The sequence below is a fragment of the Pelobates fuscus genome, chromosome 2 (assembly GCF_036172605.1).
Source record: "Pelobates fuscus isolate aPelFus1 chromosome 2, aPelFus1.pri, whole genome shotgun sequence".
Classification (NCBI taxonomy): Eukaryota; Metazoa; Chordata; class Amphibia; order Anura; family Pelobatidae; genus Pelobates; species Pelobates fuscus.
In genome coordinates, this window is record NC_086318.1 from 286,579,849 (window position 1) to 286,605,983 (window position 26,135).

The window sequence follows — 26,135 nt, forward strand, 5'->3', positions numbered from 1 at the left end:
GGAAAAAAGTGGTCTGATTATGACATCATAAGGCAAAAAAGAAATAAACAAAAGCTTACGGCACCTGAGGTTCCTAGTTGGTCTCCCATACAAATACTAACCAGGCCCGAGTCTGGATGGCTTCCGAGATCTGACAAGATCAGGCATTTTCAGACTGGTATGGCCGTAAATGAAACTAAGAGAATGCGATCTCGCTAATGTTGGTAGAATATCAAACTCTGGTTGCGACAAAAGACAAGACGCTTCTGGATAGGGAAAAAAGTGGTCTGATTATGACATCATAATGCAAAAAAGAAATAAACAAAAGCTTTCGGCACCTGAGGTTCCTAGTTGGTCTCCCATACAAGTACTAACCAGGCCCGAGTCTGGATGGCTTCCGAGATCTGACGAGATCAGGCATTTTCAGACAGGTATGGCCGTAAGTGAAATTAAGAGAATGCGATCTCGCTAATGTTGGTAGAATATCAAACTCTGGTTGCGACAAAAGACAAGATGCTTCTGGATAGGGAAAAAAGTGGTCTGATTATGACATCATAATGCAAAAAAGAAATAAACAAAAGCTTACGGCACCTGAGGTTCCTAGTTGGTCTCCCATAGGGAAAAAAGTGGTCTGATTATGACATCATAATGCAAAAAAGAAATAAACAAAAGCTTACGGCACCTGAGGTTCCTAGTTGGTCTCCCATACAAGTACTAACCAGGCCCAAGTCTGGATGGCTTCCGAGATCTGACGAGATAAGGCATTTTCAGACTGGTATGGCCGTAAGTGAAATTAAGAGAATGCGATCTCGTTAATGTTGGTAGAATATCAAACTCTGGTTGCGACAAAAGACAAGATGCTTCTGGATAGGGAAAAAAGTGGTCTGATTATTACATCAACATGCAAAAAAGAAATAAACAAAAGCTTACGGCACCTGAGGTTCCTAGTTGGTCTCCCATACAAGTACTAACCAGACCCGAGTCTGGATGGCTTCCGAGATCTGACGAGATCAGGCATTTTCAGACTGGTATGGCCGTAAATGAAATTAAGAGAATGCGAACTCGCTAATGTTGGTAGAATATCAAACTCTGGTTGCGACAAAAGACAAGACGCTTCTGGATAGGGAAAAAAGTGGTCTGATTATGACATCATAATGCAAAAAAGAAATAAACAAAAGCTTACGGCACCTGAGGTTCCTAGTTGGTCTCCCATACAAGTATTAACCAGGCCCGAGTCTGGATGGCTTCCGAGATCTGACGAGATCAGGCATTTTCAGACTGGTATGGCCGTAAGTGAAATTAAGAGAATGCGATCTCGCTAATGTTGGTAGAATATCAAACTCTGGTTGCGACAAAAGACAAGACGCTTCTGGATAGGGAAAAAAGTGGTCTGATTATGACATCATAATGCAAAACAGAAATAAACAAAAGCTTACGGCACCTGAGGTTCCTAGTTGGTCTCCCATACAAGTACTAACCAGGCCCGAGTCTGGATGGCTTCCGAGATCTGATGAGATCAGGCATTTTCAGACTGGTATGGCCGTAAATGAAATTAAGAGAATGCGATCTCACTAATGTTGGTAGAATATCAAACTCTGGTTGCGACAAAAGACAAGACGCTTCTGTATAGGGAAAAAAGTGGTCTGATTATGACATCATAATGCAAAAAAGAAATAAACAAAAGCTTACGGCACCTGATGTTCCTAGTTGGTCTCCCATACAAGTACTAACCAGGCCCGAGTCTGGATGGCTTCCGAGATCTGACGAGATCAGGCATTTTCAGACTGGTATGTCCGTAAGTAAAATTAAGAGAATGCGATCTCGCTAATGTTGGTAGAATATCAAACTCTGGTTGCGACAAAAGACAAGACGCTTCTGGATAGGGAAAAAAGTGGTCTGATTATGACATCATAATGCAAAAAAGAAATAAACAAAAGCTTACGGCACCTGAGGTTCCTACTTGGTCTCCCATACAAGTACTAACCAGGCCCGAGTCTGGATAGCTTCCGAGATCTGACGAGATCAGGCATTTTCAGACTGGTATGGCCGTAACATAAATTAAGAGAATGCGATCTCGCTAATGTTGGTAGAATATCAAACTCTGGTTGCGACAAAAGACAAGACGCTTCTGGATAGGGAAAAAAGTCGTCTGATTATGACATCATAATGCAAAAAAGAAATAAACAAAAGCTTACGGCACCTGAGGTTCCTAGTTGGTCTCCCATACAAGTACTAAGCCAGGCCCGAGTCTGGATGGCTTGCGAGATCTGACGAGATCAGGCATTTTCAGACTGGTATAGCCGTAAGTGAAATTAAAAGAATGCGATCTCGCTAATGTTGGTAGAATATCAAACTCTGGTTGCGACAAAAGACAAGACGCTTCTGGATAGGGAAAAAAGTGGTCTGATTATGACATCATAATGCAAAAAAGAAATAAACAAAAGCTTACGGCACCTGAGGTTCCTAGTTGGTCTCCCATAGGGAAAAAAGTGGTCTGATTATGACATCATAATGCAAAAAAGAAATAAACAAAAGCTTACGGCACCTGAGGTTCCTAGTTGGTCTCCCATAGGGAAAAAAGTGGTCTGATTATGACATCATAATGCAAAAAAGAAATAAACAAAAGCTTGCAGCACCTGAGGTTCCTAGTTGGTCTCCCATACAAGTACTAACCAGGCCTGAGTCTTGATGGCTTCCGCGATTTGACGAGATCAGGCATTTTCAGACTGGAATGGCCGTAAATGAAATTAAGAGAATGCGATCTCGCTAATGTTGGCAGAATATCAAACTCTGGTTGCGACAAAAGACAAGACACTTCTGGATAGGGAAAAAAGTGGTCTGATTATGACATCATAATGCAAAAAAGACATAAACAAAAGCTTACGGCACCTGAGGTTCCTAGTTGGTCTCCCATACAAGTACTAACCAGGCCCGAGTCTGGATGGCTTCCGAGATCTGACGAGATCAGGCATTTTCAGACTGGTATGGCCGTAAGAGAAATTAAGAGAATGCGATCTCGCTAATGTTGGTAGAATATCAAACTCTGGTTGCGACAAAAGACAAGACGCTTCTGGATAGGGAAAAAAGTGGTCTGATTATGACATCATAATGCAAAAAAGAAATAAACAAAAGCTTACGGCACCTGAGGTTCCTAGTTGGTCTCCCATAGGGAAAAAAGTGGTCTGATTATGACATCATAATGCAAAAAAGAAATAAACAAAAGCTTACGGCACCTGAGGTTCCTAGTTGGTCTCCCATACAAGTACTAACCAGGCCCGAGTCTGGATGGCGTCCGAGATCTGACAAGATCAGGCATTTTCAGACAGGTATGGCCGTAAGTGAAATTAAGAGAATGCGATCTCGCTAATGTTGGTAGAATATCAAACTCTGGTTGCGACAAAAGACAAGACGCTTCTGGATAGGGAAAAAAGTGGTCTGATTATGACATCATAATGCAAAAAATAAATAAACAAAAGCTTATGGCACCTGAGGTTCCTAGTTGGTCTCCCATAGGGAAAAAAGTGGTCTGATTATGACATCATAATGCAAAAAAGAAATAAACAAAAGCTTACGGCACCTGAGGTTCCTAGTTGGTCTCCCATACAAGTACTAACCAGGCCCAAGTCTGGATGGCTTCCGAGATCTGGCATTTTCAGACTGGTATGGCCGTAAGTGAAATTAAGAGAATGCGATCTCATTAATGTTGGTAGAATATCAAACTCTGGTTGCGACAAAAGACAAGATGCTTCTGGATAGGGAAAATAGTGGTCTGATTATGACATCATAATGCAAAAAAGAAATAAACAAAAGCTTACGGCACCTGAGGTTCCTAGTTGGTCTCCCATACAAGTACTAACCAGCCCCGAGTCTGGATGGCTTCCGAGATCTGACGAGATCAGGCATTTTCAGACTGGTATGGCCGTAAGTGAAATTAAGAGAATGCGATCTCGCTAATGTTGGTAGAATATCAAACTCTGGTTGCGACAAAAACAAGATGCTTCTGGATAGGGAAAAAAGTGGTCTGATTATGACATCATAATGCAAAAAAGAAATAAACAAAAGCTTACGACACCTGAGGTTCCTAGTTGGTCTCCCATACAAGTACTAACCAGGCCCGAGTCTGGATGGCTTCCGAGATCTGACGAGATCAGGCATTTTCAGACTGGTATGGCCGTAAGTTAAATTAAGAGAATGCGATCTCGCTAATGTTGGTAGAATATCAAACTCTGGTTGCGACAAAAGACAAGACGCTTCTGGATAGGGAAAAAAGTGGTCTGATTATGACATCATAATGCAAAAAAGAAATAAACAAAAGCTTACGGCACCTGAGGTTCCTAGTTGGTCTCCCATACAAGTACTAACCAGGCCCGAGTCTGGATGGCTTCCGAGATCTGACGAGATCAGGCATTTTCAGACTGGTATGGCCGTAAGTGAAATTAAGAGAATGAGATCTCGCTAATGTTGGTAGAATATCAAACTCTGGTTGCGACAAAAGACAAGACGCTTCTGGAATGGTGAAAAAAGTGGTCTGATTATGACATCATAATGAAAAAAAGAAATAAACAAAAGCTTACGGCACCTGAGGTTCCTAGTTGGTCTCCCATAGGGAAAAAAGTGGTCTGATTATGACATCATAATGCAAAAAAGAAATAAACAAAAGCTTACGGCACCTGAGGTTCCTAGTTGGTCTCCCATACAAGTACTAACCAGGCCTGAGTCTGGATGGCTTCCGAGATCTGACATTTTCAGACTGGTATGGCCGTAAGTGATATTAAGAGAATGCGATCTCGCTAATGTTGGTAGAATATCAAACTCTGGTTGCGACAAAAGACAAGACGCTTCTGGATAGGGACAAAAGTGGTCTGATTATGACATCATAATGCAAAAAAGAAATAAACAAAATCTTACGGCACCTGAGGTTCCTAGTTGGTCTCCCATACAAGTACTAACCAAGCGCGAGTCTGGATGGCTACCGAGATCTGACGAGATCAGGCATTTTCAGACTGGTATGGCCGTAAGTGAAATTAAGAGAATGCGATCTCGCTAATGTTGGTAGAATATCAAACTCTGGTTGCGACAAAAGACAAGACGCTTCTGGATAGGGAAAAAAGTGGTCTGATTATGACATCATAATGCAAAAAAGAAATAAACAAAAGCTTACGGCACCTAATGTTCCTCGTTGGTCTCTCATACAAGTACTAACCAGACCCGAGTCTGGATGGCTTCCGAGATCTGACGAGATCAGGCATTTTCAGACTGGTATGGCCATAAGGGAAATTAAGAGAATGCGATCTCGCTAATGTTGGTAGAATATCAAACTCTGGTTGCGACAAAAGACAAGACGCTTCTGGATAGGGAAAAAAGTGGTCTGATTATGACATCATAATGCAAAAAAGAAATAAACAAAAGCTTACGGCACATGAGGTTCCTAGTTGGTCTCCCATACAAGTACTAACCAGGCCCGAGTCTGGATGGCTTCCGAGATCTGATGAGATCAGGCATTTTCAGACTGGTATGGCCGTAAGTGAAATTAAGAGATTGTGAACTCGCTAATGTTGGTAGAATATCAAACTCTGGTTGCGACAAAAGACAAGACGCTTCTGGATAGGGAAAAAAGTGGTCTGATTATGACATCATAATGCAAAAAAGAAATAAACAAAAGCTTACGGCACCTGAGGTTCCTAGTTGGTCTCCCATACAAGTACTAACCAGGCCCGAGTCTGGATGGCTTCCGAGATCTGGCATTTTCAGACTGGTATGGCCGTAAGTGAAATTAAGAGAATGCGATCTCGCTAATGTTGGTAGAATATCAAACTCTGGTTGCGACAAAAGACAAGACGCTTCTGGATAGGGAAAAAAGTGGTCTGATTATGACATCATAATGCAAAAAATAAATAAACAAAAGCTTATGGCACCTGAGGTTCCTAGTTGGTCTCCCATAGGGAAAAAAGTGGTCTGATTATGACATCATAATGCAAAAAAGAAATAAACAAAAGCTTACGGCACCTGAGGTTCCTAGTTGGTCTCCCATACAAGTACTAACCAGGCCCAAGTCTGGATGGCTTCCGAGATCTGGCATTTTCAGACTGGTATGGCCGTAAGTGAAATTAAGAGAATGCGATCTCATTAATGTTGGTAGAATATCAAACTCTGGTTGCGACAAAAGACAAGATGCTTCTGGATAGGGAAAATAGTGGTCTGATTATGACATCATAATGCAAAAAAGAAATAAACAAAAGCTTACGGCACCTGAGGTTCCTAGTTGGTCTCCCATACAAGTACTAACCAGGCCCGAGTCTGGATGGCTTCCAAGATCTGACGAGATCAGGCATTTTCAGACTGGTATGGCCGTAAGTGAAATTAAGAGAATGCGATCTCGCTAATGTTGGTAGAATATCAAACTCTGGTTGCGACAAAAACAAGATGCTTCTGGATAGGGAAAAAAGTGGTCTGATTATGACATCATAATGCAAAAAAGAAATAAACAAAAGCTTACGACACCTGAGATTCCTAGTTGGTCTCCCATACAAGTACTAACCAGGCCCGAGTCTGGATGGCTTCCGAGATCTGACGAGATCAGGCATTTTCAGACTGGTATGGCCGTAAGTTAAATTAAGAGAATGCGATCTCGCTAATGTTGGTAGAATATCAAACTCTGGTTGCGACAAAAGACAAGACGCTTCTGGATAGGGAAAAAAGTGGTCTGATTATGACATCATAATGCAAAAAAGAAATAAACAAAAGCTTACGGCACCTGAGGTTCCTAGTTGGTCTCCCATACAAGTACTAACCAGGCCCGAGTCTGGATGGCTTCCGAGATCTGACGAGATCAGGCATTTTCAGACTGGTATGGCCGTAAGTGAAATTAAGAGAATGAGATCTCGCTAATGTTGGTAGAATATCAAACTCTGGTTGCGACAAAAGACAAGACGCTTCTGGAATGGTGAAAAAAGTGGTCTGATTATGACATCATAATGCAAAAAAGAAATAAACAAAAGCTTACGGCACCTGAGGTTCCTAGTTGGTCTCCCATAGGGAAAAAAGTGGTCTGATTATGACATCATAATGCAAAAAAGAAATAAACAAAAGCTTACGGCACCTGAGGTTCCTAGTTGGTCTCCCATACAAGTACTAACCAGGCCTGAGTCTGGATGGCTTCCGAGATCTGACATTTTCAGACTGGTATGGCCGTAAGTGATATTAAGAGAATGCGATCTCGCTAATGTTGGTAGAATATCAAACTCTGGTTGCGACAAAAGACAAGACGCTTCTGGATAGGGACAAAAGTGGTCTGATTATGACATCATAATGCAAAAAAGAAATAAACAAAATCTTACGGCACCTGAGGTTCCTAGTTGGTCTCCCATACAAGTACTAACCTAGCGCGAGTCTGGATGGCTACCGAGATCTGACGAGATCAGGCATTTTCAGACTGGTATGGCCGTAAGTGAAATTAAGAGAATGCGATCTCGCTAATGTTGGTAGAATATCAAACTCTGGTTGCGACAAAAGACAAGACGCTTCTGGATAGGGAAAAAAGTGGTCTGATTATGACATCATAATGCAAAAAAGAAATAAACAAAAGCTTACGGCACCTAATGTTCCTCGTTGGTCTCCCATACAAGTACTAACCAGACCTGAGTCTGGATGGCTTCCGAGATCTGACGAGATCAGGCATTTTCAGACTGGTATGGCCATAAGGGAAATTAAGAGAATGCGATCTCGCTAATGTTGGTAGAATATCAAACTCTGGTTGCGACAAAAGACAAGACGCTTCTGGATAGGGAAAAAAGTGGTCTGATTATGACATCATAATGCAAAAAAGAAATAAACAAAAGCTTACGGCACATGAGGTTCCTAGTTGGTCTCCCATACAAGTACTAACCAGGCCCGAGTCTGGATGGCTTCCGAGATCTGATGAGATCAGGCATTTTCAGACTGGTATGGCCGTAAGTGAAATTAAGAGATTGTGAACTCGCTAATGTTGGTAGAATATCAAACTCTGGTTGCGACAAAAGACAAGACGCTTCTGGATAGGGAAAAAAGTGGTCTGATTATGACATCATAATGCAAAAAAGAAATAAACAAAAGCTTACGGCACCTGAGGTTCCTAGTTGGTCTCCCATACAAGTACTAACCAGGCCCGAGTCTGGATGGCTTCCGAGATCTGGCATTTTCAGACTGGTATGGCCGTAAGTGAAATTAAGAGAATGCGATCTCGCTAACGTTGGTAGAATATCAAACTCTGGTTGCGACAAAAGACAAGACGCGTTCTGGATAGGGAAAAAAGTGGTCTGATTATGACATCATAATGCAAAAAAGAAATAAACAAAAGCTTACGGCACCTGAGGTTCCTAGTTGGTCTCCCATACAAGTACTAACCAGGCCCGAGTCTGGATGGCTTCCGAGATCTGACGAGATCAGGCATTTTCAGACTGGTATGGCCGTAAGTGATATTAAGAGAATGCGATCTCGCTAATGTTGGTAGAATATCAAACTCTGGTTGCGACAAAAGACAAGACGCTTCTGGATAGGGAAAAAAGTGGTCTGATTATGACATCATAATGAAAAAAATAAATAAACAAAAGCTTACGGCACCTGAGGTTCCTAGTTGGTCTCCCATAGGGAAAAAAGTGGTCTGATTATGACATCATAATGCAAAAAAGAAATAAACAAAAGCTTACGGCACATGAGATTCCTAGATGGTCTCCCATACAAGTACTAACCAGGCCCAAGTCTGGATGGCTTACGAGATCTGACGAGATCAGGCATTTTCAGACTGGTATGGCCGTAAGTGAAATTATGAGAATGCGATCTCGCTAATGTTGGTAGAATATCAAACTCTGGTTGCGACAAAAGACAAGACGCTTCTGGATAGGGAAAAAAAGTGGTCTGATTATGACATCATAATGCAAAAAAGAAATAAACAAAAGCTTACGGCACCTGAGGTTCCTAGTTGGTCTCCCATACAAGTACTAACCAGGCCCGAGTCTGGATGGCTTCCGAGATCTGACATTTTCAGACTGGTATGGCCGTAACTGAAATTAAGAGAATGCGATCTCGCTAATGTTGGTAGAATATCAAACTCTGGTTGCGACAAAAGACAAGACGCTTCTGGATAGGGAAAAAAGTGGTCTGATTATGACATCATAATGCAAAAAAGAAATAAACAAAAGCTTACGGCACCTGAGGTTCCTAGTTGGTCTCCCATAGGGAAAAAAAAGGTCTGATTATGACATCATAATGCAAAAAAGAAATAAACAAAAGCTTACGGCACCTGAGGTTCCTAGTTGGTCTCCCATACAAGTACTAACCAGGCCCGAGTCCGGATGGCTTCCGAGATCTGACGAGATCAGGCATTTTCAGACTGGTATGGCCGTAAATGAAATTAAGAGAATGCGATCTCGCTAATGTTGGTAGAATATCAAACTCTGGTTGTGACAAAAGACAAGACCCTTCTGGATAGGGAAAAAAGTGGTCTGATTATGACATCATAATGCAAAAAAGAAATAAACAAAAGCTTACCGCACCTGAGGTTCCTAGTTGGTCTCCCATAGGGAAAAAAGTGGTCTGATTATGACATCATAATGCAAAAAAGAAATAAACAAAAGCTTACGGCACCTGAGGTTCCTAGTTGGTCTCCCATACAAGTACTAACCAGGCCCGAGTCTGGATGGCTTCCGAGATCTGGCATTTTCAGACTGGTATGGCCGTAAGTGAAATTAAGAGAATGCGATCTCGCTAATGTTGGTAGAATATCAAACTCTGGTTGCGACAAAAGACAAGACGCTTCTGGATAGGGAAAAAAGTGGTCTGATTATGACATCATAATGCAAAAAAGAAATAAACAAAATCTTACGGCACCTGAGGTTCCTAGTTGGTCTCCCATAGGGAAAAAAGTGGTCTGATTATAACATAATACTGCAAAAAAGAAATAAACAAAAGCTTACGGCACCTGAGGTTCCTAGTTGGTCTCCCATACAAGTACTAACCAGGCCCGAGTCTGGATGGCTTCAGAGATCTGACGAGAACAGGCATTTTCAGACTGGTATGGCCGTAAGAGAAATTAAGAGAATGCGATCTCGCTAATGTTGGTAGAATATCAAACTCTGGTTGCGACAAAAGACAAGACGCTTCTGGATAGGGAAAAAAGTGGTCTGATTATGACATCATAATGCAAAAAAGAAATAAACAAAAGCTTACGGCACCTGAGGTTCCTACTTGGTCTCCCATACAAGTACTAACCAGGCCCGAGTCTGGATAGCTTCCGAGATCTGACGAGATCAGGCATTTTCAGACTGGTATGGCCGTAACATAAATCAAGAGAATGCGATCTCGCTAATGTTGGTAGAATATCAAACTCTGGTTGCGACAAAAGACAAGACGCTTCTGGATAGGGAAAAAAGTGGTCTGATTATGACATCATAATGCAAAAAAGAAATAAACAAAAGCTTACGGCACCTGAGGTTCCTAGTTGGTCTCCCATACAAGTACTAACCAGACCGGAGTCTGGATGGCTTCCGAGATCTGACGAGATCAGGCATTTTCAGACTGGTATGGCCGTAAGTGAAATTAAGAGAATGCGATCTCGCTAATGTTGGTAGAATATCAAACTCTGGTTGCGACAAAAGACAAGACGCTTCTGGATAGGGAAAAAAGTGGTCTGATTATGACATCATAATGCAAAAAAGAAATAAACAAAAGCTTACGGCACATGAGGTTCCTAGTTGGTCTCCCATACAAGTACTAACCAGGCCCGAGTCTGGATGGCTTCCGAGATCTGATGAGATCAGGCATTTTCAGACTGGTATGGCCGTAAGTGAAATTAAGAGATTGTGAACTCGCTAATGTTGGTAGAATATCAAACTCTGGTTGCGACAAAAGACAAGACGCTTCTGGATAGGGAAAAAAGTGGTCTGATTATGACATCATAATGCAAAAAAGAAATAAACAAAAGCTTACGGCACCTGAGGTTCCTAGTTGGTCTCCCATACAAGTACTAACCAGGCCTGAGTCTGGATGGCTTCCGAGATCAGGCATTTTCAGACTGGTATGGCCGTAAGTGAAATTAAGAGAATGCGATCTCGCTAACGTTGGTAGAATATCAAACTCTGGTTGCGACAAAAGACAAGACGCTTCTGGATAGGGAAAAAAGTGGTCTGATTATGACATCATAATGCAAAAAAGAAATAAACAAAAGCTTACGGCACCTGAGGTTCCTAGTTGGTCTCCCATACAAGTACTAACCAGGCCCGAGTCTGGATGGCTTCCGAGATCTGACGAGATCAGGCATTTTCAGACTGGTATAGCCGTAAGTGATATTAAGAGAATGCGATCTCGCTAATGTTGGTAGAATATCAAACTCTGGTTGCGACAAAAGACAAGACGCTTCTGGATAGGGACAAAAGTGGTCTGATTATGACATCATAATGCAAAAAAGAAATAAACAAAATCTTACGGCACCTGAGGTTCCTAGTTGGTCTCCCATACAAGTACTAACCAAGCGCGAGTCTGGATGGCTACCGAGATCTGACGAGATCAGGCATTTTCAGACTGGTATGGCCGTAAGTGAAATTAAGAGAATGCGATCTCGCTAATGTTGGTAGAATATCAAACTCTGGTTGCGACAAAAGACAAGACGCTTCTGGATAGGGAAAAAAGTGGTCTGATTATGACATCATAATGCAAAAAAGAAATAAACAAAAGCTTACGGCACCTAATGTTCCTCGTTGGTCTCCCATACAAGTACTAACCAGACCCGAGTCTGGATGGCTTCCGAGATCTGACGAGATCAGGCATTTTCAGACTGGTATGGCCATAAGTGAAATTAAGAGAATGCGATCTCGCTAATGTTGGTAGAATATCAAACTCTGGTTGCGACAAAAGACAAGACGCTTCTGGATAGGGAAAAAAGTGGTCTGATTATGACATCATAATGCAAAAAAGAAATAAACAAAATCTTAAGGCACCTGAGGTTCCTAGTTGGTCTCCCATACAAGTACTAACCAGGCCCGAGTCTGGATGGCTTCCGAGATCTGACGAGATCAGGCATTTTCAGACTGGTATAGCCATAAGTGAAATTGCGAGAATGCGATCTCGCTAATGTTGGTAGAATATCAAACTCTGGTTGCGACAAAAGACAAGACGCTTCTGGATAGGGAAAAAAGTGGTCTGATTATGACATCATAATGCAAAAAAGAAATAAACAAAATCTTACGGCACCTGAGGTTCCAAGTTGGTCTCCCATACAAGTACTAACCAGGCCCGAGTCTGGATGGCTTCCGAGATCTGGCATTTTCAGACTGGTATGGCCGTAAGCGAAATTAAGTGAATGCGATCTCGCTAATGTTGGTAGAATATCAAACTCTGGTTGCGACAAAAGACAAGACGCTTCTGGATAGGGAAAAAAGTGGTCTGATTATGACATCATAATGAAAAAAATAAATAAACAAAAGCTTACGGCACCTGAGGTTCTTAGTTGGTCTCCCATAGGGAAAAAAGTGGTCTGATTATGACATCATAATGCAAAAAAGAAATAAACAAAAGCTTACGGCACATGAGATTCCTAGATGGTCTCCCATACAAGTACTAACCAGGCCCAAGTCTGGATGGCTTACGAGATCTGACGAGATCAGGCATTTTCAGACTGGTATGGCCGTAAGTGAAATTAAGAGAATGCGATCTCGTTAATGTTGGTAGAATATCAAACTCTGGTTGCGACAAAAGACAAGATGCTTCTGGATAGGGAAAAGAGTGGTCTGATTATGACATCATAATGCAAAAAAGAAATAAACAAAAGCTTACGGCACCTGAGGTTCCTAGTTGGTCTCCCATACAAGTACTAACCAGGCCCGAGTCTGGATGGCTTCCGAGATCTGACATTTTCAGACTGGTATGGCCGTAAGTGAAATTAGGAGAATGCGATCTCGCTAATGTTGGTAGAATATCAAACTCTGGTTGCGACAAAAGACAAGACGCTTCTGGATAGGGAAAAAAGTGGTCTGATTATGACATCATAATGCAAAAAAAGAAATAAACAAAAGCTTACGGCACCTGAGGTTCCTAGTTGGTCTCCCATACAAGTACTAACCAGGCCTGAGTCTGGATGGCTTCTGAGATCTGACGAGATCAGGCATTTTCAGACTGGTATGGCCGTAAGTGAAATTAAGAGAATGCGATCTCGCTAATGTTGGTAGAATATCAAACTCTGGTTGCGACAAAAGACAAGACGCTTCTGGATAGGGAAAAAAGTGGTCTGATTATGACATCATAATGAAAAAAATAAATAAACAAAAGCTTACGGCACCTGAGGTTCCTAGTTGGTCTCCCATAGGGAAAAAAGTGGTCTGATTATGACATCATAATGCAAAAAAGAAATAAACAAAAGCTTACGGCACATGAGATTCCTAGATGGTCTCCCACACAAGTACTAACCAGGCCCAAGTCTGGATGACTTACGAGATCTGACGAGATCAGGCATTTTCAGACTGGTATGGCCGTAAGTGAAATTATGAGAATGCGATCTCGCTAATGTTGGTAGAATATCAAACTCTGGTTGCGACAAAAGACAAGACGCTTCTGGATAGGGAAAAAAGTGGTCTGATTATGACATCATAATGCAAAAAAGAAATAAACAAAAGTTTACGGCACCTGAGGGTCCTAGTTGGTCTCCCATACAAGTACTAACCAGGCCCGAGTCTGGATGGCTTCCGAGATCTGACGAGATCAGGCATTTTCAGACTGGTATGGCCGTAACTGAAATTAAGAGAATGCGATCTCGCTAATGTTGGTAGAATATCAAACTCTGGTTGCGACAAAAGACAAGACGCTTCTGGATAGGGAAAAAAGTGGTCTGATTATGACATCATAATGCAAAAAAGAAATAAACAAAAGCTTACGGCACCTGAGGTTCCTAGTTGGTCTCCCATAGGGAAAAAAGTGGTCTGATTATGACATCATAATGCAAAAAAGAAATAAACAAAAGCTTACGGCACCTGAGGTTCCTAGTTGGTCTCCCATACAAGTACTAACCAGGCCCGAGTCCGGATGGCTTCCGAGATCTGACGAGATCAGGCATTTTCAGACTGGTATGGCCGTAAATGAAATTAAGAGAATGCGATCTCGCTAATGTTGGTAGAATATCAAACTCTGGTTGCGACAAAAGACAAGACGCTTCTGGATAGGGAAAAAAGTGGTCTGATTATGACATCATAATGCAAAAAAGAAATAAACAAAAGCTTACGGCACCTGAGGTTCCTAGTTGGTCTCCCATAGGGAAAAAAGTGGTCTGATTATGACATCATAATGCAAAAAAGAAATAAACAAAAGCTTACGGCACCTGAGGTTCCTAGTTGGTCTCCCATACAAGTACTAACCAGGCCCGAGTCTGGATGGCTTCCGAGATCTGGCATTTTCAGACTGGTATGGCCGTAAGTGAAATTAAGAGAATGCGATCTCGCTAATGTTGGTAGAATATCAAACTCTGGTTGCGACAAAAGACCAGACGCTTCTGGATAGGGAAAAAAGTGGTCTGATTATGACATCATAATGCAAAAAAGAAATAAACAAAAGCTCACGGCACCTGAGGTTCCTAGTTGGTCTCCCATATAAGTACTAACCAGGCCCGAGTCTGGATGGCTTCCGAGATCTGACGAGTTCAGGCATTTTTAGACTGGTATGGCCGTAAGGGAAATTAAGAGAATGCGATCTCGCTAATGTTGGTAGAATATCAAACTCTGGTTGCGACAAAAGACAAGACGCTTCTGGATAGGGAAAAAAGTGGTCTGATTATGACATCATAATGCAAAAAAGAAATAAACAAAAGCTTACGGCACCTGAGGTTCCTAGTTGGTCTCCCATAGGGAAAAAAGTGGTCTGATTATGACATCATAATGCAAAAAAGAAATAAACAAAAGCTTACGGCACCTGAGGTTCCTAGTTGGTCTCCCATACAAGTACTAACCAGGCCCGAGTCTGGATGGCTTCCGAGATCTGATGAGATCAGGCATTTTCAGACTGGTATGGCCGTAAGTGAAATTAAGAGAATGCGATCTCGCTAATGTTGGTAGAATATCAAACTCTGGTTGCGACAAAAGACAAGACGCTTCTGGATAGGGAAAAAAGTGGTCTGATTATGACATCATAATGCAAAAAAGAAATAAACAAAAGCTTACGGCACCTGAGGTTCCTAGTTGGTCTCCCATACAAGTACTAACCAGGCCGAGTCTGGATAGCTTCCGAGATCTGACGAGATCAGGCATTTTCAGACTGGTATGGCCGTAAGTGAAATTAAGAGAATGCGATCTTGCTAATGTTGGTAGAATATCAAACTCTGGTTGCGACAAAAGATAAGACGCTTCTGGATAGGGAAAAAAGTGGTCTGATTATGACATCATAATGCAAAAAAGAAATAAACAAAATCTTACGGCACCTGAGGTTCCTAGTTGGTCTCCCATAGGGAAAAAAGTGGTCTGATTATAACATAATACTGCAAAAAAGAAATAAACAAAAGCTTACGGCACCTGAGGTTCCTAGTTGGTCTCCCATACAAGTACTAACCAAGCGCGAGTCTGGATGGCTTCTGAGATCTGACGAGATCAGGCATTTTCAGACTGGTATGGCCGTAAGGGAAATTAAGAGAATGCGATCTCGTTAATGTTGGTAGAATATCAAACTCTGGTTGCGACAAAAGACAAGACGCTTCTGGATAGGGAAAAAAGTGGTCTGATTATGACATCATAATGCAAAAAAGAAATAAACAAAAGCTTACGGCACCTGAGGTTCCTAGTTGGTCTCCCATACAAGTACTAACCAGGCCCGAGTCTGGATGGCTTCAGAGATCTGACGAGAACAGGCATTTTCAGACTGGTATGGCCGTAAGAGAAATTAAGAGAATGCGATCTCGCTAATGTTGGTAGAATATCAAACTCTGGTTGCGACAAAAGACAAGACGCTTCTGGATAGGGAAAAAAGTGGTCTGATTATGACATCATAATGCAAAAAAGAAATAAACAAAAGCTTACGGCACCTGAGGTTCCTAGTTGGTCTCCCATACAAGTACTAACCAGGCCCGAGTCTGGATGGCTTCTGAGATCTGACGAGATCAGGCATTTTCAGACTGGTATGGCCGTAAGGGAAATTAAGAGAATGCGATCTCGTTAATGTTGGTAGAATATCAAACTCTGGTTGCGACAAAAGACAAGACGCTTCTGGATAGGGAAAAAAGTGGTCTGATTATGACATCATAATGCAAAAAAGAAATAAACAAAAGCTTACGGCACCTGAGGTTCCTAGTTGGTCTCCCATAGGGAAACAAGTGGTCTGATTATGACATCATAATGCAAAAAAGAAATAAACAAAAGCTTACGGCACCTGAGGTTCCTAGTTGGTCTCCCATACAAGTACTAACCAGACCCGAGTCTGGATGGCTTCCGAGATCTGACGAGATCAGGCATTTTCAGACTGGTATGGCCGTAAATGAAATTAAGAGAATGCGATCTCGCTAATGTTGGTAGAATATCAAACTCTGGTGGCGACAAAAGACAAGACGCTTCTGGATAGGGAAAAAAGTGGTCTGATTATGACATCATAATGCAAAAAAGAAATAAACAAAAGCTTACGGCACCTGAGGTTCCTAGTTGGTCTCCCATACAAGTACTAACCAGGCCCGAGTCTGGATGGCTTCCGAGATCTGACGAGATCAGGCATTTTCAGACTGGTATGGCCGTAAGTGAAATTAAGAGAATGCGATCTCGCTAATGTTGGTAGAATATCAAACTCTGGTTGCGACAAAAGACAAGACGCTTCTGGATAGGGAAAAAAGTGGTCTGATTATGACATCATAATGCAAAAAAGAAATAAACAAGAGTTTACGGCACCTGAGGTTCCTAGTTGGTCTCCCATACAAGTACTAACCAGGCCCGAGTCTGGATGGCTTCTGAGATCTGACGAGATCAGGCATTTTCAGACTGGTATGGCCGTAAGGGAAATTAAGAGAATGCGATCTCGTTAATGTTGGTAGAATATCAAACTCTGGTTGCGACAAAAGACAAGACGCTTCTGGATAGGGAAAAAAGTGGTCTGATTATGACATCATAATGCAAAAAAGAAATAAACAAAAGCTTACGGCACCTGAGGTTCCTAGTTGGTCTCCCATAGGGAAAAAAGTGGTCTGATTATGACATCATAATGCAAAAAAGAAATAAACAAAAGCTTACGGCACCTGAGGTTCGTAGTTGGTCTCCCATACAAGTACTAACCAGGCCCGAGTCTGGATGGCTTCCGAAATCTGACGAGATCAGGCATTTTCAGACTGGTATGGCCGTAAGTGAAATTAAGAGAATGCGATCTCGCTAATGTTGGTAGAATATCAAACTCTGGTTGCGACAAAAGACAAGACGCTTCTGGATAGGGAAAAAAGTGGTCTGATTATGACATCATAATGCAAAAAAGAAATAAACAAAAGCTTACGGCACCTGAGGTTCCTATTTGGTCTCCCATACAAGTACTAACCAGGCCCGAGTCTGGATGGCTACCGAGATCTGACGAGATCAGGCATTTTCAGACTGGTATGTCCGTAAGTGAAATTAAGAGAATGCGATCTCGCTAATGTTGGTAGAATATCAAACTCTGGTTGCGACAAAAGACAAGACGCTTCTGGATAGGGAAAAAAGTGGTCTGATTATGACATCATAATGCAAAAAAGAAATAAACAAAAGCTTACGGCACATGAGATTCCTAGATGGTCTCCCATACAAGTACTAACCAGGTCTGATTATGACATCAAAATTCAAAAAAGAAATAAACAAAAGCTTACGGCACCTGAGGTTCCTCGTTGGTCTCCCATACAAGTACTAACCAGACCCGAGTCTGGATGGCTTCCGAGATCTGACGAGATCAGGCATTTTCAGACTGGTATGGCCATAAGTGAAATTATGAGAATGCGATCTCGCTAATGTTGGTAGAATATCAAACTCTGGTTGCGACAAAAGACAAGACGCTTCTGGATAGGGAAAAAAGTGGTCTGATTATGACATCATAATGCAAAAAAGAAATAAACAAAAGCTTACGGCACCTGAGGTTCCTAGTTGGTCTCCCATATATAAAGACAAGACGCTTCTGGATAGGGAAAAAAGTGGTCTGATTATGACATCATAATGCAAAAAAGAAATAAACAAAAGCTTACCGCACCTGAGGTTCCTAGTTGGTCTCCCATAGGGAAAAAAGTGGTCTGATTATGACATCATAATGCAAAAAAGAAATAAACAAAAGCTTACGGCACCTGAGGTTCCTAGTTGGTCTCCCATACAAGTACTAACCAGGCCCGAGTCTGGATGGCTTCCGAGATCTGGCATTTTCAGACTGGTATGGCCGTATGTGAAATTAAGAGAATGCGATCTCGCTAATGTTGGTAGAATATCAAACTCTGGTTGCGACAAAAGACCAGACGCTTCTGGATAGGGAAAAAAGTGGTCTGATTATGACATCATAATGCAAAAAAGAAATAAACAAAAGCTTACGGCACCTGAGGTTCCTAGTTGGTCTCCCATATAAGTACTAACCAGGCCCGAGTCTGGATGGCTTCCGAGATCTGACGAGATCAGGCATTTTTAGACTGGTATGGCCGTAAGGGAAATTAAGAGAATGCGATCTCGCTAATGTTGGTAGAATATCAAACTCTGGTTGCGACAAAAGACAAGACGCTTCTGGATAGGGAAAAAAGTGGTCTGATTATGACATCATAATGCAAAAAAGAAATAAACAAAAGCTTACGGCACCTGAGGTTCCTAGTTGGTCTCCCATAGGGAAAAAAGTGGTCTGATTATGACATCATAATGCAAAAAAGAAATAAACAAAAGCTTACGGCACCTGAGGTTCCTAGTTGGTCTCCCATACAAGTACTAACCAGGCCCGAGTCTGGATGGCTTCCGAGATCTGACGAGATCAGGCATTTTCAGACTGGTATGGCCGTAAGTGAAATTAAGAGAATGCGATCTCGCTAATGTTGGTAGAATATCAAACTCTGGTTGCGACAAAAGACAAGACGCTTCTGGATAGGGAAAAAAGTGGTCTGATTATGACATCATAATGCAAAAAAGAAATAAACAAAATCTTACGGCACCTGAGGTTCCTAGTTGGTCTCCCATAGGGAAAAAAGTGGTCTGATTATGACATCATAATGCAAAAAAGAAATAAACAAAAGCTTACGGCACCTGAGGTTCCTAGTTGGTCTCCCATACAAGTACTAACCAGGCCCGAGTCTGGATGGCTTCCGAGATCTGACGAGATCAGGCATTTTCAGACTGGTATGGCCGTAAATGAAATTAAGAGAATGCGATCTCGCTAATGTTGGTAGAATATCAAACTCTGGTGGCGACAAAAGACAAGACGCTTCTGGATAGGGAAAAAAGTGGTCTGATTATGACATCATAATGCAAAAAAGAAATAAACAAAAGCTTACGGCACCTGAGGTTCCTAGTTGGTCTCCCATACAAGTACTAACCAGGCCCGAGTCTGGATGGCTTCCGAGATCTGACGAGATCAGGCATTTTCAGACTGGTATGGCCGTAAGTGAAATTAAGAGAATGCGATCTCGCTAATGTTGGTAGAATATCAAACTCTGGTTGCGACAAAAGACAAGACGCTTCTGGATAGGGAAAAAAGTGGTCTGATTATGACATCATAATGCAAAAAAGAAATAAACAAAAGTTTACGGCACCTGAGGTTCCTAGTTGGTCTCCCATACAAGTACTAACCAGGCCCGAGTCTGGATGGCTTCTGAGATCTGACGAGATCAGGCATTTTCAGACTGGTATGGCCGTAAGGGAAATTAAGAGAATGCGATCTCGTTAATGTTGGTAGAATATCAAACTCTGGTTGCGACAAAAGACAAGACGCTTCTGGATAGGGAAAAAAGTGGTCTGATTATGACATCATAATGCAAAAAAGAAATAAACAAAAGCTTACGGCACCTGAGGTTCCTAGTTGGTCTCCCATAGGGAAAAAAGTGGTCTGATTATGACATCATAATGCAAAAAAGAAATAAACAAAAGCTTACGGCACCTGAGGTTCGTAGTTGGTCTCCCATACAAGTACTAACCAGGCCCGAGTCTGGATGGCTTCCGAAATCTGACGAGATCAGGCATTTTCAGACTGGTATGGCCGTAAGTGAAATTAAGAGAATGCGATCTCGCTAATGTTGGTAGAATATCAAACTCTGGTTGCGACAAAAGACAAGACGCTTCTGGATAGGGAAAAAAGTGGTCTGATTATGACATCATAATGCAAAAAAGAAATAAACAAAAGCTTACGGCACCTGAGGTTCCTATTTGGTCTCCCATACAAGTACTAACCAGGCCCGAGTCTGGATGGCTACCGAGATCTGACGAGATCAGGCATTTTCAGACTGGTATGTCCGTAAGTGAAATTAAGAGAATGCGATCTCGCTAATGTTGGTAGAATATCAAACTCTGGTTGCGACAAAAGACAAGACGCTTCTGGATAGGGAAAAAAGTGGTCTGATTATGACATCATAATGCAAAAAAGAAATAAACAAAAGCTTACGGCACATGAGATTCCTAGATGGTCTCCCATACAAGTACTAACCAGGTCTGATTATGACATCAAAATTCAAAAAAGAAATAAACAAAAGCTTACGGCACCTGAGGTTCCTCGTTGGTCTCCCATACAAGTACTAACCAGACCCGAGTCTGGATGGCTTCCGAGATCTGACGAGATCAGGCATTTTCAGACTGGTATGGCCATAAGTGAAATTATGAGAATGCGATCTCGCTAATGTTGGTAGAATATCAAACTCTGGTTGCGACAAAAGACAAGACGCTTCTGGATAGGGAAAAAAGTGGTCTGATTATGACATCATAATGCAAAAAAGAAATAAACAAAAGCTTACGGCACCTGAGGTTCCTAGTTGGTCTCCCATATATAAAGACAAGACGCTTCTGGATAGGGAAAAAAGTGGTCTGATTATGACATCATAATGCAAAAAAGAAATAAACAAAAGCTTACCGCACCTGAGGTTCCTAGTTGGTCTCCCATAGGGAAAAAAGTGGTCTGATTATGACATCATAATGCAAAAAAGAAATAAACAAAAGCTTACGGCACCTGAGGTTCCTAGTTGGTCTCCCATACAAGTACTAACCAGGCCCGAGTCTGGATGGCTTCCGAGATCTGGCATTTTCAGACTGGTATGGCCGTATGTGAAATTAAGAGAATGCGATCTCGCTAATGTTGGTAGAATATCAAACTCTGGTTGCGACAAAAGACCAGACGCTTCTGGATAGGGAAAAAAGTGGTCTGATTATGACATCATAATGCAAAAAAGAAATAAACAAAAGCTTACGGCACCTGAGGTTCCTAGTTGGTCTCCCATATAAGTACTAACCAGGCCCGAGTCTGGATGGCTTCCGAGATCTGACGAGATCAGGCATTTTTAGACTGGTATGGCCGTAAGGGAAATTAAGAGAATGCGATCTCGCTAATGTTGGTAGAATATCAAACTCTGGTTGCGACAAAAGACAAGACGCTTCTGGATAGGGAAAAAAGTGGTCTGATTATGACATCATAATGCAAAAAAGAAATAAACAAAAGCTTACGGCACCTGAGGTTCCTAGTTGGTCTCCCATAGGGAAAAAAGTGGTCTGATTATGACATCATAATGCAAAAAAGAAATAAACAAAAGCTTACGGCACCTGAGGTTCCTAGTTGGTCTCCCATACAAGTACTAACCAGGCCCGAGTCTGGATGGCTTCCGAGATCTGACGAGATCAGGCATTTTCAGACTGGTATGGCCGTAAGTGAAATTAAGAGAATGCGATCTCGCTAATGTTGGTAGAATATCAAACTCTGGTTGCGACAAAAGACAAGACGCTTCTGGATAGGGAAAAAAGTGGTCTGATTATGACATCATAATGCAAAAAAGAAATAAACAAAATCTTACGGCACCTGAGGTTCCTAGTTGGTCTCCCATAGGGAAAAAACTGGTCTGATTATAACATAATACTGCAAAAAAGAAATAAACAAAAGCTTACGGCACCTGAGGTTCCTAGTTGGTTTCCCATACAAGTACTAACCAGGCCCGAGTCTGGATGGCTTCAGAGATCTGACGAGAACAGGCATTTTCAGACTGGTATGGCCGTAAGGGAAATTAAGAGAATGCGATCTCGCTAATGTTGGTAGAATATCAAACTCTGGTTGCGACAAAAGACAAGACGCTTCTGGATAGGGAAAAAAGTGGTCTGATTATGACATCATAATGCAAAAAATAAATAAACAAAAGCTTACGGCACCTGAGGTTCCTAGTTGGTCTCCCATACAAGTACTAACCAGGCCCGAGTCTGGATGGCTTCTGAGATCTGACGAGATCAGGCATTTTCAGACTGGTATGGCCGTAAGGGAAATTAAGAGAATGCGATCTCGGTAATGTTGGTAGAATATCAAACTCTGGTTGCGACAAAAGACAAGACGCTTCTGGATAGGGAAAAAAGTGGTCTGATTATGACATCATAATGCAAAAAAGAAATAAACAAAAGCTTACGGCACCTGAGGTTCCTCGTTGGTCTCCCATACAAGTACTAACCAGGCCCGAGTCTGGATGGCTTCCGAGATCTGACATTTTCAGACTGGTATGGCTGTAAGTGAAATTAAGAGAATGCGATCTCGCTAATGTTGGTAGAATATCAAACTCTGGTTGCGACAAAAGACAAGACGCTTCTGGATAGGGAAAAAAGTGGTCTGATTATGACATCATAATGCAAAAAAGAAATAAACAAAAGCTTACGGCACCTGAGGTTCCTCGTTGGTCTCCCATACAAGTACTAACCAGGCCCGAGTCTGGATGGCTTCCGAGATCTGGCATTTTCAGACTGGTATGGCCGTAAGTGAAATTAAGAGAATGCGATCTCGCTAATGTTGGTAGAATATCAAACTCTGGTTGCGACAAAAGACAAGACGCTTCTGGATAGGGAAAAAAGTGGTCTGATTATGACATCATAATGCAAAAAAGAAATAAACAAAATCTTACGGCACCTGAGGTTCCTAGTTGGTCTCCCATAGGGAAAAAACTGGTCTGATTATAACATAATACTGCAAAAAAGAAATAAACAAAAGCTTACGGCACCTGAGGTTCCTAGTTGGTTTCCCATACAAGTACTAACCAGGCCCGAGTCTGGATGGCTTCAGAGATCTGACGAGAACAGGCATTTTCAGACTGGTATGGCCGTAAGGGAAATTAAGAGAATGCGATCTCGCTAATGTTGGTAGAATATCAAACTCTGGTTGCGACAAAAGACAAGACGCTTCTGGATAGGGAAAAAAGTGGTCTGATTATGACCTCATAATGCAAAAAAGAAATAAACAAAAGCTTACGGCACCTGAGGTTCCTAGTTGGTCTCCCATACAAGTACTAACCAGGCCCGAGTCTGGATGGCTTCTGAGATCTGACGAGATCAGGCATTTTCAGACTGGTATGGCCGTAAGGGAAATTAAGAGAATGCGATCTCGTTAATGTTGGTAGAATATCAAACTCTGGTTGCGACAAAAGACAAGACGCTTCTGGATAGGGAAAAAAGTGGTCTGATTATGACATCATAATGCAAAAAAGAAATAAACAAAAGCTTACGGCACCTGAGGTTCCTCGTTGGTCTCCCATACAAGTACTAACCAGGCCCGAGTCTGGATGGCTTCCGAGATCTGACATTTTCAGACTGGTATGGCTGTAAGTGAATTTAAGAGAATGCGATCTCGCTAATGTTGGTAGAATATCAAACTCTGGTTGCGACAAAAGACAAGACGCTTCTGGATAGGGAAAAAAGTGGTCTGATTATGACATCATAATGCAAAAAAGAAATAAACAAAAGCTTACGGCACCTGAGGTTCCTCGTTGGTCTCCCATACAAGTACTAACCAGGCCCGAGTCTGGATGGCTTCCGAGACCTGGCATTTTCAGACTGGTATGGCCGTAAGTGAAATTAAGAGAATGCGATCTCGCTAATGTTGGTAGAATATCAAACTCTGGTTGCGACAAAAGACAAGACGCTTCTGGATAGGGAAAAAAGTGGTCTGATTATGACATCATAATGCAAAAAAGAAATAAACAAAAGCTTACGGCACCTGAGGTTCCTAGTTGGTCTCCCATAGGGAAAAAAGTGGTCTGATTATGACATCATAATGCAAAAAAGAAATAAACAAAAGCTTACGGCACCTGAGGTTCCTAGTTGGTCTCCCATACAAGTAATAACCAGGCCCGAGTCTGGATGGCTTCCGAGATCTGGCATTTTCAGACTGGTATGGCCGTAAGTGAAATTAAGAGAATGCGATCTCGCTAATGTTGGTAGAATATCAAACTCTGGTTGCGACAAAAGACAAGACGCTTCTGGATAGGGAAAAAAGTGGTCTGATTATGACATCATAATGCAAAAAAGAAATAAACAAAAGCTTACGGCACCTGAGGTTCCTAGTTGGTCTCCCATACAAGTACTAACCAGGCCCGAGTCTGGATGGCTTCTGAGATCTGACGAGATCAGGCATTTTCAGACTGGTATGGCCGTAAGGGAAATTAAGAGAATGCGATCTCGCTAATGTTGGTAGAATATCAAACTCTGGTTGCGACAAAAGACAAGACGCTTCTGGATAGGGAAAAAAGTGGTCTGATTATGACATCATAATGCAAAAAAGAAATAAACAAAAGCTTACGGCACCTGAGGTTCCTAGTTGGTCTCCCATACAAGTACTAACCAGGCCCGAGTCTGGATGGCTTCTGAGATCTGACGAGATCAGGCATTTTCAGACTGGTATGGCCGTAAGTGAAATTAAGAGAATGCGATCTCGTTAATGTTGGTAGAATATCAAACTCTGGTTGCGACAAAAGACAAGACGCTTCTGGATAGGGAAAAAAGTGGTCTGATTATGACATCATAATGCAAAAAAGAAATAAACAAAAGCTTACGGCACCTGAGGTTCCTAGTTGGTCTCCCATAGGGAAAAAAGTGGTCTGATTATGACATCATAATGCAAAAAAGAAATAAACAAAATCTTACGGCACATGAGATTCCTAGATGGTCTCCCATACAAGTACTAACCAGGCCCAAGTCTGGATGGCTTACGAGATCTGACGAGATCAGGCATTTTCAGACTGGTATGGCCGTAAGGGAAATTAAGAGAATGCGATCTCGCTAATGTTGGTAGAATATCAAACTCTGGTTGCGACAAAAGACAAGACGCTTCTGGATAGGGAAAAAAGTGGTCTGATTATGACATCATAATGCAAAAAATAAATAAACAAAAGCTTACGGCACCTGAGGTTCCTAGTTGGTCTCCCATAGGGAAAAAAGTGGTCTGATTATGACATCATAATGCAAAAAAGAAATAAACAAAATCTTACGGCACATGAGATTCCTAGATGGTCTCCCATACAAGTACTAACCAGGCCCAAGTCTGGATGGCTTACGAGATCTGACGAGATCAGGCATTTTCAGACTGGTATGGCCGTAAGGGAAATTAAGAGAATGCGATCTCGCTAATGTTGGTAGAATATCAAACTCTGGTTGCGACAAAAGACAAGACGCTTCTGGATAGGGAAAAAAGTGGTCTGATTATGACATCATAATGCAAAAAAGAAATAAACAAAAGCTTACGGCACCTGAGGTTCCTAGTTGGTCTCCCATAGGGAAAAAAGTGGTCTGATTATGACATCATAATGCAAAAAAGAAATAAACACAAGCTTACGGCACCTGAGGTTCCTAGTTGGTCTCCCATAGGGAAAAAAGTGGTCTGATTATAACATAATACTGCAAAAAATAAATAAACAAAAGCTTACGGCACCTGAGGTTCCTAGTTGGTCTCCCATACAAGTACTAACCAGGCCCGAGGCTGGATGGCTTCTGAGATCTGACGAGATCAGGCATTTTCAGACTGGTATGGCCGTAAATGAAATAAAGAGAATGCGATCTCGCTAATGTTGGTAGAATATCAAACTCTGGTTGCGACAAAAGACAAGACGCTTCTGGATAGGGAAAAAAGTGGTCTGATTATGACATCATAATGCAAAAAAGAAATAAACAAAAGCTTACGGCACCTGAGGTTCCTAGTTGGTCTCCCATACAAGAACTAACCAGGCCCGAGTCTGGATGGCTTCCGAGATC

General features: G+C 41.9%; 72 pseudogenes; all 72 read right to left on the reverse strand.

Moving 5' to 3' along the window:
- Positions 1–52: 52 nt before the first annotated feature.
- Positions 53–171, reverse strand: LOC134587966 (5S ribosomal RNA; annotated as a pseudogene).
- A 134-nt stretch (positions 172–305) lies between these two features.
- On the reverse strand, positions 306–424 carry LOC134597223 (5S ribosomal RNA; annotated as a pseudogene).
- Positions 425–649: 225 nt separating this feature from the next.
- On the reverse strand, positions 650–768 carry LOC134597304 (5S ribosomal RNA; annotated as a pseudogene).
- A 134-nt stretch (positions 769–902) lies between these two features.
- On the reverse strand, positions 903–1,021 carry LOC134596909 (5S ribosomal RNA; annotated as a pseudogene).
- A 134-nt stretch (positions 1,022–1,155) lies between these two features.
- On the reverse strand, positions 1,156–1,274 carry LOC134596379 (5S ribosomal RNA; annotated as a pseudogene).
- A 134-nt stretch (positions 1,275–1,408) lies between these two features.
- On the reverse strand, positions 1,409–1,527 carry LOC134594244 (5S ribosomal RNA; annotated as a pseudogene).
- Positions 1,528–1,661: 134 nt separating this feature from the next.
- LOC134596201 (5S ribosomal RNA) lies at positions 1,662–1,780 on the reverse strand (annotated as a pseudogene).
- Positions 1,781–1,914: 134 nt separating this feature from the next.
- On the reverse strand, positions 1,915–2,033 carry LOC134595025 (5S ribosomal RNA; annotated as a pseudogene).
- A 134-nt stretch (positions 2,034–2,167) lies between these two features.
- Positions 2,168–2,287, reverse strand: LOC134588993 (5S ribosomal RNA; annotated as a pseudogene).
- A 569-nt stretch (positions 2,288–2,856) lies between these two features.
- LOC134589484 (5S ribosomal RNA) lies at positions 2,857–2,975 on the reverse strand (annotated as a pseudogene).
- A 225-nt stretch (positions 2,976–3,200) lies between these two features.
- On the reverse strand, positions 3,201–3,319 carry LOC134598330 (5S ribosomal RNA; annotated as a pseudogene).
- Positions 3,320–3,544: 225 nt separating this feature from the next.
- On the reverse strand, positions 3,545–3,653 carry LOC134589405 (5S ribosomal RNA; annotated as a pseudogene).
- A 134-nt stretch (positions 3,654–3,787) lies between these two features.
- Positions 3,788–3,906, reverse strand: LOC134597861 (5S ribosomal RNA; annotated as a pseudogene).
- Positions 3,907–4,039: 133 nt separating this feature from the next.
- LOC134595202 (5S ribosomal RNA) lies at positions 4,040–4,158 on the reverse strand (annotated as a pseudogene).
- Positions 4,159–4,292: 134 nt separating this feature from the next.
- On the reverse strand, positions 4,293–4,411 carry LOC134590938 (5S ribosomal RNA; annotated as a pseudogene).
- Positions 4,412–4,880: 469 nt separating this feature from the next.
- Positions 4,881–4,999, reverse strand: LOC134588591 (5S ribosomal RNA; annotated as a pseudogene).
- A 134-nt stretch (positions 5,000–5,133) lies between these two features.
- LOC134589254 (5S ribosomal RNA) lies at positions 5,134–5,252 on the reverse strand (annotated as a pseudogene).
- Positions 5,253–5,386: 134 nt separating this feature from the next.
- On the reverse strand, positions 5,387–5,505 carry LOC134596202 (5S ribosomal RNA; annotated as a pseudogene).
- A 468-nt stretch (positions 5,506–5,973) lies between these two features.
- LOC134589406 (5S ribosomal RNA) lies at positions 5,974–6,082 on the reverse strand (annotated as a pseudogene).
- A 134-nt stretch (positions 6,083–6,216) lies between these two features.
- LOC134596032 (5S ribosomal RNA) lies at positions 6,217–6,335 on the reverse strand (annotated as a pseudogene).
- Positions 6,336–6,468: 133 nt separating this feature from the next.
- LOC134594848 (5S ribosomal RNA) lies at positions 6,469–6,587 on the reverse strand (annotated as a pseudogene).
- A 134-nt stretch (positions 6,588–6,721) lies between these two features.
- LOC134590950 (5S ribosomal RNA) lies at positions 6,722–6,840 on the reverse strand (annotated as a pseudogene).
- A 469-nt stretch (positions 6,841–7,309) lies between these two features.
- LOC134588457 (5S ribosomal RNA) lies at positions 7,310–7,428 on the reverse strand (annotated as a pseudogene).
- Positions 7,429–7,562: 134 nt separating this feature from the next.
- Positions 7,563–7,681, reverse strand: LOC134589183 (5S ribosomal RNA; annotated as a pseudogene).
- Positions 7,682–7,815: 134 nt separating this feature from the next.
- On the reverse strand, positions 7,816–7,934 carry LOC134596203 (5S ribosomal RNA; annotated as a pseudogene).
- Positions 7,935–8,312: 378 nt separating this feature from the next.
- On the reverse strand, positions 8,313–8,431 carry LOC134590961 (5S ribosomal RNA; annotated as a pseudogene).
- Positions 8,432–8,656: 225 nt separating this feature from the next.
- Positions 8,657–8,775, reverse strand: LOC134597925 (5S ribosomal RNA; annotated as a pseudogene).
- A 469-nt stretch (positions 8,776–9,244) lies between these two features.
- On the reverse strand, positions 9,245–9,363 carry LOC134595509 (5S ribosomal RNA; annotated as a pseudogene).
- Positions 9,364–9,922: 559 nt separating this feature from the next.
- LOC134597403 (5S ribosomal RNA) lies at positions 9,923–10,041 on the reverse strand (annotated as a pseudogene).
- A 134-nt stretch (positions 10,042–10,175) lies between these two features.
- LOC134595026 (5S ribosomal RNA) lies at positions 10,176–10,294 on the reverse strand (annotated as a pseudogene).
- Positions 10,295–10,428: 134 nt separating this feature from the next.
- On the reverse strand, positions 10,429–10,547 carry LOC134588241 (5S ribosomal RNA; annotated as a pseudogene).
- Positions 10,548–10,681: 134 nt separating this feature from the next.
- On the reverse strand, positions 10,682–10,800 carry LOC134596204 (5S ribosomal RNA; annotated as a pseudogene).
- A 377-nt stretch (positions 10,801–11,177) lies between these two features.
- On the reverse strand, positions 11,178–11,296 carry LOC134595011 (5S ribosomal RNA; annotated as a pseudogene).
- A 134-nt stretch (positions 11,297–11,430) lies between these two features.
- Positions 11,431–11,549, reverse strand: LOC134588592 (5S ribosomal RNA; annotated as a pseudogene).
- Positions 11,550–11,683: 134 nt separating this feature from the next.
- Positions 11,684–11,802, reverse strand: LOC134588300 (5S ribosomal RNA; annotated as a pseudogene).
- Positions 11,803–11,936: 134 nt separating this feature from the next.
- LOC134597947 (5S ribosomal RNA) lies at positions 11,937–12,055 on the reverse strand (annotated as a pseudogene).
- A 468-nt stretch (positions 12,056–12,523) lies between these two features.
- On the reverse strand, positions 12,524–12,642 carry LOC134597926 (5S ribosomal RNA; annotated as a pseudogene).
- A 378-nt stretch (positions 12,643–13,020) lies between these two features.
- Positions 13,021–13,139, reverse strand: LOC134595379 (5S ribosomal RNA; annotated as a pseudogene).
- A 225-nt stretch (positions 13,140–13,364) lies between these two features.
- LOC134597533 (5S ribosomal RNA) lies at positions 13,365–13,483 on the reverse strand (annotated as a pseudogene).
- A 134-nt stretch (positions 13,484–13,617) lies between these two features.
- Positions 13,618–13,736, reverse strand: LOC134588128 (5S ribosomal RNA; annotated as a pseudogene).
- A 225-nt stretch (positions 13,737–13,961) lies between these two features.
- On the reverse strand, positions 13,962–14,080 carry LOC134595510 (5S ribosomal RNA; annotated as a pseudogene).
- A 468-nt stretch (positions 14,081–14,548) lies between these two features.
- LOC134588563 (5S ribosomal RNA) lies at positions 14,549–14,667 on the reverse strand (annotated as a pseudogene).
- A 225-nt stretch (positions 14,668–14,892) lies between these two features.
- LOC134595915 (5S ribosomal RNA) lies at positions 14,893–15,011 on the reverse strand (annotated as a pseudogene).
- Positions 15,012–15,145: 134 nt separating this feature from the next.
- Positions 15,146–15,263, reverse strand: LOC134597771 (5S ribosomal RNA; annotated as a pseudogene).
- Positions 15,264–15,488: 225 nt separating this feature from the next.
- LOC134598266 (5S ribosomal RNA) lies at positions 15,489–15,607 on the reverse strand (annotated as a pseudogene).
- A 134-nt stretch (positions 15,608–15,741) lies between these two features.
- Positions 15,742–15,860, reverse strand: LOC134597404 (5S ribosomal RNA; annotated as a pseudogene).
- A 134-nt stretch (positions 15,861–15,994) lies between these two features.
- LOC134588407 (5S ribosomal RNA) lies at positions 15,995–16,113 on the reverse strand (annotated as a pseudogene).
- A 225-nt stretch (positions 16,114–16,338) lies between these two features.
- LOC134596910 (5S ribosomal RNA) lies at positions 16,339–16,457 on the reverse strand (annotated as a pseudogene).
- Positions 16,458–16,591: 134 nt separating this feature from the next.
- On the reverse strand, positions 16,592–16,710 carry LOC134590973 (5S ribosomal RNA; annotated as a pseudogene).
- A 134-nt stretch (positions 16,711–16,844) lies between these two features.
- On the reverse strand, positions 16,845–16,963 carry LOC134595296 (5S ribosomal RNA; annotated as a pseudogene).
- A 225-nt stretch (positions 16,964–17,188) lies between these two features.
- Positions 17,189–17,307, reverse strand: LOC134597499 (5S ribosomal RNA; annotated as a pseudogene).
- Positions 17,308–17,441: 134 nt separating this feature from the next.
- Positions 17,442–17,560, reverse strand: LOC134598018 (5S ribosomal RNA; annotated as a pseudogene).
- A 227-nt stretch (positions 17,561–17,787) lies between these two features.
- On the reverse strand, positions 17,788–17,906 carry LOC134598291 (5S ribosomal RNA; annotated as a pseudogene).
- Positions 17,907–18,490: 584 nt separating this feature from the next.
- Positions 18,491–18,609, reverse strand: LOC134597455 (5S ribosomal RNA; annotated as a pseudogene).
- A 225-nt stretch (positions 18,610–18,834) lies between these two features.
- Positions 18,835–18,953, reverse strand: LOC134590986 (5S ribosomal RNA; annotated as a pseudogene).
- A 225-nt stretch (positions 18,954–19,178) lies between these two features.
- LOC134594816 (5S ribosomal RNA) lies at positions 19,179–19,297 on the reverse strand (annotated as a pseudogene).
- A 134-nt stretch (positions 19,298–19,431) lies between these two features.
- LOC134590998 (5S ribosomal RNA) lies at positions 19,432–19,550 on the reverse strand (annotated as a pseudogene).
- A 134-nt stretch (positions 19,551–19,684) lies between these two features.
- LOC134595297 (5S ribosomal RNA) lies at positions 19,685–19,803 on the reverse strand (annotated as a pseudogene).
- A 225-nt stretch (positions 19,804–20,028) lies between these two features.
- Positions 20,029–20,147, reverse strand: LOC134597500 (5S ribosomal RNA; annotated as a pseudogene).
- A 134-nt stretch (positions 20,148–20,281) lies between these two features.
- LOC134598019 (5S ribosomal RNA) lies at positions 20,282–20,400 on the reverse strand (annotated as a pseudogene).
- A 227-nt stretch (positions 20,401–20,627) lies between these two features.
- On the reverse strand, positions 20,628–20,746 carry LOC134598292 (5S ribosomal RNA; annotated as a pseudogene).
- Positions 20,747–21,330: 584 nt separating this feature from the next.
- Positions 21,331–21,449, reverse strand: LOC134597456 (5S ribosomal RNA; annotated as a pseudogene).
- Positions 21,450–21,674: 225 nt separating this feature from the next.
- LOC134591009 (5S ribosomal RNA) lies at positions 21,675–21,793 on the reverse strand (annotated as a pseudogene).
- A 225-nt stretch (positions 21,794–22,018) lies between these two features.
- Positions 22,019–22,137, reverse strand: LOC134588070 (5S ribosomal RNA; annotated as a pseudogene).
- Positions 22,138–22,271: 134 nt separating this feature from the next.
- On the reverse strand, positions 22,272–22,390 carry LOC134588418 (5S ribosomal RNA; annotated as a pseudogene).
- A 711-nt stretch (positions 22,391–23,101) lies between these two features.
- Positions 23,102–23,220, reverse strand: LOC134588071 (5S ribosomal RNA; annotated as a pseudogene).
- A 134-nt stretch (positions 23,221–23,354) lies between these two features.
- On the reverse strand, positions 23,355–23,473 carry LOC134588431 (5S ribosomal RNA; annotated as a pseudogene).
- A 954-nt stretch (positions 23,474–24,427) lies between these two features.
- Positions 24,428–24,546, reverse strand: LOC134588442 (5S ribosomal RNA; annotated as a pseudogene).
- A 134-nt stretch (positions 24,547–24,680) lies between these two features.
- On the reverse strand, positions 24,681–24,799 carry LOC134594624 (5S ribosomal RNA; annotated as a pseudogene).
- Positions 24,800–25,024: 225 nt separating this feature from the next.
- On the reverse strand, positions 25,025–25,143 carry LOC134598164 (5S ribosomal RNA; annotated as a pseudogene).
- A 225-nt stretch (positions 25,144–25,368) lies between these two features.
- Positions 25,369–25,487, reverse strand: LOC134598165 (5S ribosomal RNA; annotated as a pseudogene).
- Positions 25,488–25,803: 316 nt separating this feature from the next.
- On the reverse strand, positions 25,804–25,922 carry LOC134595502 (5S ribosomal RNA; annotated as a pseudogene).
- Between the last annotated feature and the right edge of the window lie 213 nt (positions 25,923–26,135).